The sequence below is a fragment of the Mastomys coucha genome, unplaced genomic scaffold (assembly GCF_008632895.1).
Source record: "Mastomys coucha isolate ucsf_1 unplaced genomic scaffold, UCSF_Mcou_1 pScaffold11, whole genome shotgun sequence".
Taxonomy (NCBI): domain Eukaryota; kingdom Metazoa; phylum Chordata; class Mammalia; order Rodentia; family Muridae; genus Mastomys; species Mastomys coucha.
In genome coordinates this window covers 26953093-26962041 of record NW_022196893.1, presented here as the reverse complement: position 1 = coordinate 26962041, position 8949 = coordinate 26953093, and the positions used below count along the sequence as shown (strand labels likewise).

General features: G+C 44.1%; 1 long non-coding RNA gene across 2 annotated transcripts in view; it reads left to right on the top strand.

Annotated features, from left to right (window-relative positions):
* LOC116078504 overlaps positions 1 to 8949 on the top strand; it is a 66142-nt gene that overhangs the window by 24069 nt on the left and 33124 nt on the right. The gene's annotated exons all lie outside the window — the stretch shown is intronic.

Here is an 8949-nt window from a genome sequence, read left to right as displayed (position 1 = left end):
GTGTGTGTGTGTGTGTATGTGTGTGTGTGTGTGTGTAGCTGGAGTGCCAGGTGGTTGTGGTCCACCATGTGAGTACTAGCAGTGCTCTTAACCACTAAGCCATTCCCTCTGCACTTCTCTGTGTCTGTCTCACTTCAATTTGATGTAACGTCGTCCTATTTTATCTATTTTGTTAGAAATTACACAATTTCATTTTTTCATGCCTAAGTTACATACTTGATTGTGCATGTTTGATACATTTTGCTTATCCATTCATCTGTTAGGGACACTTAGATTGATTCCAGGCCTTGGCTATTGCAAAGGGTTTGGAGTAAGCATGTGAGTAGATGAGTTGGATCACTCATTAGCTGAGGTGTGCATGTATGTGTGTGTGTGCATGCACATATGGGTGTGTTCAGTTTTCATCAAGTATCCTCATTGTACACTGGTATGGTATTACATATGAACATTTGTATAGATTGCACGTGAGCATAATCTTCTTCAGACTGGCTCTGCTTCCTCCTCTCTCTCTCTCCTTTCTCTCTCCTCTCTCTCTCTCTCTCCTCGCTCTCCCCCCTCTCTCTCCTCTCTCTCTCTCTTCTCTCTCCTCTCTTTCTCTCCTCTCCCCCTCCCAGGAGAACCCTTATTCCCTCAGACGGTTTTGCTATTTTCATATTGGCACTATCTAGGAGTTTCCACCAGTTCATTCTCTCAATGTGTTATAGAATTAAAAGGTAGACAAAATCCTGAGGGGGGGGGGTAGCAGTGGAGAAATCTCAAAACACCATTTTTTGTTTTTTGCATCTATTGAGATGATTACATAACTTCTGCCCTTAAGTCCATTCTAAGTGTTGTATTATAATTATTGATCTGGCTATGTAGAAGCATCTTTGTTTCTCTGGAATCATGTTAAATGGTCTTTCTAATGTGTTTTAAAATTAGATTGGTGGGCCGGGCGGTGGTGGCGCATGCCTTTAATCCCACCACTTGGGACCAGAGGCAGGCAGATCTCTGAGTTTGAGGCCAGCCTGGTCTACAGAGTGAGTTCCAGGACAGCCAGGGCTACATAGAGAAACCCTGCCTAGAAAAAAAAAAAATGAAAAAAAAAGTTAGATTGGTAATTTTATAAAGTTGTTTATTGTTATGTGTATGTTCGTGAACATGTGTGTATGTGTGTGTGTGTGTGTGTGTGTGTGTGTGTGTACTCACACATGCAAGTAGAGGCCAGGAAAAGCCTTGGGTTCTCAGTGCCATTTCTTCTTGTTTAGCTTGGGTCAGGGTCTGCCAGTGGTCCAGAACTCGCCAAGTAGGTTATACTGGATGACCAGTAAACCCAAAGAATCCTCATCTCCTTGTCTTCCCAATGCTGGGATCACAAACCTGTGTCACCATTTCTTCTTTTTCTGCATGGCTTCTGGGGATCAAATGTAGGTCCTTGTCCTTGCAAGGCAAGCACTGGATGACTAAGCTCTTTCTTGATGCCTGAAAATATCTGCATCTATGTGCATCAGACGGTTCTGTCTCTCTTTCCCCACCCCTTATGGTCTCCACCTGATTGGATAATCAACTTAATACTGGCTTCGTAAAAAGAGGTTGGTAATATGTCTTCCTTTTATATTTTGTGGATTGCTTGAGGAACACTGGTGTACATTCTTTAATGGTCTGATAGAATTCATCTGGACCTGGACTCCTTTTTTAACATCACTCCTTCAATCTTATTGTCTGTTAGAGATGGTTTCAAATGGTTTATCTCATGTTGGTTTAATTTTAGTAGGTCATATGAGAGCCAATGAGATGCTGGGGGAGGGTGGAAAGATTGGCCCTGTTCCTGCAGTGAATGAGTCTGCTTTTGCCGACTACCTGACTCGCGGAGTCTGTGTCATTGACTCTGTGCCTTCTTGTCCCCAACCCCAAGGGTCTTGGTCAGGGTTGCAAGCAACACCTATGACCTCTTAAGCTATGGGGTTTTGACTACATATATAGTAGCAGTCATGCATTTCCTTCTGTGGAGCAGACTTTAAAGCCAACAGGAAAACAGTTGGTTTCCCATCCCACTCCCAACAGAGAAGCCACTTTTGCTCTAGTTGGTACATCTTGCCTAGCAGGTCAGTATTATAACATGCAAAGGCCAATGTTGGATAAGATGACAGATGTAACCCCCCCTCCCCACTACAGCCTGCATAGCACCTCTCTGCACTATTCAAACTAGCCAGGAGACAGGATGTTTCCTGGTCAGTTTCAGTTTGATTTCTCTGTGTCCTGCAACTAAAAGGTATGGCCAATAGACTCTTAAAATTCAGTTATTGGGGCTGGAGAGATGGCTCCATGGTTCAGAGCACTGAATACTCTTCCAGAGATCCTGAGTTCAACTCCCAGCAACCACATGGTGGCTCACAATGGTCTGTAATGAGATCTGACGCCCTCTTCTGGTGTGTCTGAAGACAGCTACAGTGTACACATATCAATACAAATAAATATATAATATTAAAAAAATAGTTACTATGTTTGGTGAGCTTTTGGCACCTATCTGACCAAAATGTTATAGAGAGATATACTATACCTGGTAGTCATATTCACATTTAATAATCCATGTTTTCTGGAACCAGTGTTGTCCACCCAACCTCGTTACCTCTGTTGAAACACTTTTAAAATTTCCATTTTAAAATTATCTTATGATGTCCTGGGACTCCATAATGTTATCTCTTAAATCCAGGGTGCACATGTACCACATTTTCATTACCAACTAGCTGATAGGCATCTAGGTTGATTCTATAATAGCTTTTAAAATTAGTCCTTTAATCTCACTCCTTGGTACATATCTGCTTAAATTGCTTATCACATTTGGCTTAATTATGGTAGATCATAGGTTTCCAGAAATCCATCCATTTCTTGATATCTTCAAATTTAGTTGAGTGTGTTTCTGTGTGTGTGTATGTGTGCATGTGTGTATTACCTTTTGAAAGTTTTAATTCATGTCTTCACTTTCTTGGTTAGTTTGGCTAAGGGTTTGTCTGTCACATTTTATCTTTTTAAAGAATCGGCTCTCTGTATTATTATTTCTCCCCATTCCATTCATTCCTGCCTTGATAGTAATGATTTGTTTTTTGTCTACTGATCTGAAATTTGGCTTGTTCTTTTGTTCAGATATGTAAGATATATAATTAAGTTATATACAATGTCTGAGAAACAATGTCTGAGATATCTCTGATTGCTTAATACAGGTAGTAAAGCCATGAACTTCCCTCTTAGTTTTGCTCTCAGTATCCCACAGGCTTAAGCAATGTGATATGTTCATTTTCATTTGATCTTAGAAGTGTTTCTACGTTGTTGGGTAGTGTGTTGTTTGACCTTCATGCATCCCTGTGTGTTCTGGGGTTTCTCTTGCTATTGATTTGTAGTCTTACTCTATTGTGATCAACAGAATACAAGGAATCATTTCTATTTTCGTTTATCTGTTAAGACTGGCTTTGTGTCCAAAGGCACAATCTATTTTAGAGGCAGCTCTGTGGGCTGCTTGGCAGAATGTGTTTCTTGTAGAGTTTGAATGGAATACTCTGTACATGTCTGTTAAATGCATTTGATCTATGATGCCACTTAATTCAGGTGTTTGCTTAATTTGTGTCAGGATGACCAGTCAATCGCTGAGAGTGGGATATTGAACTTTCCCACTAGTGCTGTGTTGTGGGTATGCCGTGACTTTATATCTGGTAGTGTTTGCTTCACGTGGACCTATATGTTATTACTGTGTGTTATAATATATGGCATGTATGTTATTAGAGTCATAATATCCCCTCAATGGACTATTCCCTTGATCAGTACTAAGTGACTTTCTTCATCTCTTCTCATTACTTGTGGTTTAAAGCCTATTTGTGAGATATTAGAACAGGGACACCTCCCTGCTTCTGTAAGTCCATTAGCTTCCAATGCTGTCTCCATCCTTTCACCCTAAGGCAGTGTCTGTATTTTGTGGTGAGGTACATTCATGGGAGGCAACAAGCAGTTCCTGTGTTTTGATATAATCTACTAGTGTGTGCCCTTTAAAAAATTACTAGTTTTTTTTGGTCCACTCTTCAAACTCCATTTGAAACAATTGTTTTAATTGCTTACAGATTTATCACTTATTTATCAGGGGCATGAAGAGGCACATGCAGCATGGTCTGAGTATGCCAGGCAGAGGGCATGGGCTGAACTCAAGTTATTAGGATTTATCTATGGAGCAATTTTTTGTTTTTGGGTTTTTCGAGACAGGGTTTCTCTGTATAGCCCTGGCTGTCCTGGAACTCACTCTGTAGACCAGGCTGGCCTCAAACTCAGAGATCTGCCTGCCTCTGCCTCCCAAGTGCTGGGATTAAAGGCATGCGCCACTCCACCCCGCCCCCCCCGCCTCCCCCATCCCCACTCCTCTGAGCAATCTTGCAAGCCATTTGTCCTTTTGATTGGTGAGCCGAGACCACTCACTTTCGAGTCATTCCTGAAAGGTAGGTACTGTTCCTGCTCCTGGGTTGATTTTGTGATGTTTCGGGTTTTTTCCCTCTTAGGTTTCAGTTGACAAATCTGCTGTTAGTGTGATGCACCTGCCTTCACGGTCACTTGGTGTCTTTCTTTTTACTTCCATTATACGTTCTCCATTCTGCATATTTAATATTATAAGTGGGGTGTTCTTTCCTGGCCCTGTCTGTTTAATATCCCAAGGGTCTCCTGTATCTCACTGGCATCTCTTCCTAAATGGGATTTTCCAGTTGTGATTACTTTGAAAATTTTCACACATCTTTAAAATGAAAATCTTCATTTATGGCCAGTATCCATAGGTTTTGGTCTTTTAATAGCATTGTACATCTCATGAAATTCTCAAGTAGTGCCTTATCTTAATTTTGTTTGTTTGAGTGGTGTTTCTTCTACATTGTCTTCAAGTTCAGACATCATATCTTTTCCTTGAGCCAGTCTATCATGAAGACTTTACATAAAATTTCTTCATTAACTTCTGTCTTAGTTAGGGTTTCTGTTGCTGTGAAGAGACACCACGACCACTCTTACAAAGGAAAACAGTTCATTGGGGGCTGGCTTACAGTTTGAGGTTTAACCCATTATTATCATGGTAGAAAACATGGCAGTGTGCAGGCAGACATGGTGCAGGAGGGTCTGAGAGTTCTCCATCTTGATCTGGAGGTAGCAGAGAGACTGTTGACAGGACTGGTCTTGTGAGGGCCGATGCACATAACTAGAGTTGATGTGAGTTGATGGTTCCCTGCACCCTATTTCTGGCTCCTACGTACTCTAACCCCAACCCCAGCCCTAACCCTTCTGAGATGTTCCTTGAGCCTTAGAGAGGGGCTGGTCTAAGTGACCTGTTCAGGGCTGGGCCCACATCCTTCTCTTGTTTTCCACGTCTTGGGTAGCATTATATTAGCGTGATTCTTTTTTCATTTTTTGTGTGTCTTAATTTAAGGTTTATACATCTGATAAAATGATTACCTCTTCTGCCCTTATTGATAAGACCTCCTAAATAAGTGGATTTCTCTGAAAGCTCTATCTTAGGGCGCCAGTGTGCCATACAGTATTGTGTTTACTTGCAGTACCTCGGCATAGCTGTTCCCTCGATTGCACCCAGTGAGTCGGGGCACAGGTTGTTATCATATTGGAGATGGACGGTGTGCTAGGGGTTTGTCCCTCTGACATGACACCTGAGTGAGACCACTGTTGTGGGAAATATTAAAAAAGTGGACCAACAGGCTTCCCGAGCTCCTGTTGCCAGCAGCTTTTCCCAGCTAGCCCCTGCAGTGTCTGGCTCCCTTGTCCCTGGAGCCGCTAGTTTCCTCTCCACCATCAGCAGTCCCATATTCCAGTAACCAAGTAAAGCAAAACCCTTGAACCTTCTAATTAACCAATCAGATTTATGTATCAATAAATTCTCAATATACAGGATGGCCCACACAATAATATCAAGCCAATTAATAATGGTACAAGCTGCCCACCTAGATTAGACAAATTATCCCAATATTCTAACCTTTATGATATCATAGCTACCTGTGGTTGGTTAAAGCCATGCTGGTTCACATCTGCCTCTCTTTTTCTCTCCCCCTGAGACGTTCCCTATCTGCAACTCTTCACGCTGCCTCCCTTTTCCCTGTCCAATCACAGGCCCCCTGCTGCACTGATGTAATCGGACAGGGAAAATCCTGCAAGAGACCACTGAGGGGAGAGTGGAGTTATTTTGTTTGAGTTCCGGTGCTTTCAGCTCACAGTCCGCAGAGCCCACTGTTCCCAAGCCCATGTGAGACGAAGCATCATGGCAGAAGCGTGCGATGGGGCAGCGGTGCTTCCCCAAGACAGCTAAGAAACAGGTGGCATAGGAAGGAGCTAGGGCTGAGATAGACTCTGCAGACATCTCCCCTGGGCTAGTCCCCTGGGAAGAGGGACCCTCAATTGAGGAGTGTTCCTGTCATATTGGCCTGCGGTCAAGTCTGTGGAGCATTCTCTCAATCAATGATTGGTGTGGGGGGCCAGTTCTCCGTGAGCAGTGCTACCCCTGGGCATGCAGTTCTGGGTAGTATAAGAGAGTGAGGTGGACGAGGCATAGGCAGTGTTCTGCCATGGTTTTTGCTTCAGGCTCTGCCTTGGCTTCCCTTGATGATGACGAACGTGAAAAGTGTAAGCCAGACTAACTCTTTGCCCCTCCCGGTTGCTTTTGGTCAAGGTTTCATCACAGCAATGGAAACCCAACAGGACACCTCAATGACCCACGTCTCCAAGTATATGTCACCCTCCACAGTCCTGTCACTTCCTATATGCTGTTCAAATTCTGAATCCTTGAATGGATTAAACATTTGGTCACGTCAGAGCCTGAATGTTCTAATTGTCCTGGAAAATGCTCTCACAAACGCACCCGGAGGTGGGCTCTACTAATCTTAAAGGCATATCTCTATCTAATCAAGTTAACAAGTAAGATGAACCATCACAGGGAAACCACAGAGAGACCAAGAGTTGATTTTTATAAGTGTAGATACTCTAAATAGGAGTCTATGAAGCCTCCCATTGATACCGCTATGGTGTGTTGCCTGTGGCTCTTCCATGTGGTAGCCTGTGTCAGGCACTGGGGGTTTCCTCAGATACTGCTACTTGATGGAATTGTGGTTTTGTTGCCCCAGGTCTCAAGGGACCTGTGTGTTTGTCCTCTTGACCCTGATGTGGAACCAGACACTTCTGAGAAGCAGTGTCAAGATTCACTCTGCCTTCCCTGTAACATTCATGGGGATTTGCCAGCACTACAAGACCGGGTAAGGTGCCAACGATCAAAGCAGGTGACATGCGGAAGGAAGTGCAGATGCAGGGCAGACTGTGCATTCTACTGCTGTTGTGGACGCTTGGGCTCAGGCACAGGGCTTCCCCCACAGCTGTGCATGCCTCTGGGTGGGGTGATGGGCAAGGTCTTCTGCTAGGTATTTTTAGTTTTAATGCCCACCAAATCAAGCAGAAGTGGGTCACAGCTGGAGCCAGGCAAAACGGCTCTTAGTGGAGGTGCTCCAAGGAGCTGCAGAGAGGGATGATGGTGCCATCAGGGATTTTTCTAGCTGGACCTTGTTAAGCTGAACCTTGGAGATGGGGACACAGCCAGGCCGTTGGCTGTAGGAAAAGCTCCAGGATCTTATTGGTATTTTTTTTTAGTGACAGGCATGATTCTGAGGGAGGAATGACACCTAAACAAAACCACACATGACTGGCCACAAACTCATCTCAACAGGCTCCTGGACCCCAAGTTCTTATGCATACCATCAGCTCCTTTCTGTGTTCCACACACATTCCCTAGTGGGTATGTTGCTCTCTCATGACGGTGACAGTACAGCTTATTAGCATTCCTTCTAGGCTCCGCCCCACAGTTACCTGGCAACAACCAAGTGTGCCTGACTCACTATAAAAGGGGCTACTTGCTCCCTCCTCACTTTCTTACTTCCTTACCCTCTCTGTCCCTTGTCCCTTCTCCCCCTCATCCCTCTTCCGCTCTCTCTCCATGTGTTCATGGCTGGTCCCCCACCTCCTGCCTCTACTTCCTCAACTTCCCTCTCCGTGCCCTAAGTAAACTCTATTCCATATTATATCTGTTGTATGGCTGGTACCTCAGGGGGAAGGGATGCCTCAGCATGTGCCCGCAGAGGAACCCCTTTCCACCTCACTGTACTGCCCCTCTACCAAACATATCCTGGCTCTCTCTCTCTCTTTTTCTCTTTCTTTCTCTTCCTTCCTTCCTTCCTTCCTTCCTTCCCTTTCTTTCTTTCTTTCTTTCTTTCTTTCTTTCTTTCTTTCTTTCTTTCTTTCTTTCTTTCTTTCTTTCTTTCTTTCTGCTCTTCCTTCCTCTCTCCATCTCCTTTCCCTTCTCCCTTCCTCCTCCTCCTTCTTTGTGGTAAGACATGACATTATGATGGCACCGGCATGTGGTAGAGAAGGTTGAGTAAAGAGTCAAGGGTCTGGGGCCCAGGCATAAGGGTCTCCTAGTGACCTATTATTTCCAGTGATGTCCTATGTCCTACATCTTCCACAGTCCCCCCAAACAGTGCCACTAGCTGGTGACCAAGCATGCAATAAATAACCCTGTAGAGGACATTTGATATTCATACCATAATAGTTGGTCTGTGACAGTCACTCCAAGTCAGCTGAGCCGGTGTGGTAGAATATCTGAGGAGTCCCAGAGATGGGGATACACAGAGGTTTGACTCCTAAATCTGTCCACATTTGGATCTTGTCTCCTTTCAGGATAGGTCGAGGCTGTGGCTTGCTGAAAGTGAATGTTTGTTTCCACAGGCTTTGCATGCCTTCATTCTCCACCTCCCCTCCTTTTTCCTTGTTTGAATAGGTCATTTCAACAGCGTGGTTTTGAGTTCAGATATTTTCTCTCTGTTGATCCAGTTTGTTGTTGAGGCTTTGTGACTCTGTGTGTGTGTGTGTGTGTGTGTGTGTGTATGTGTGTGTGTGTGTGTG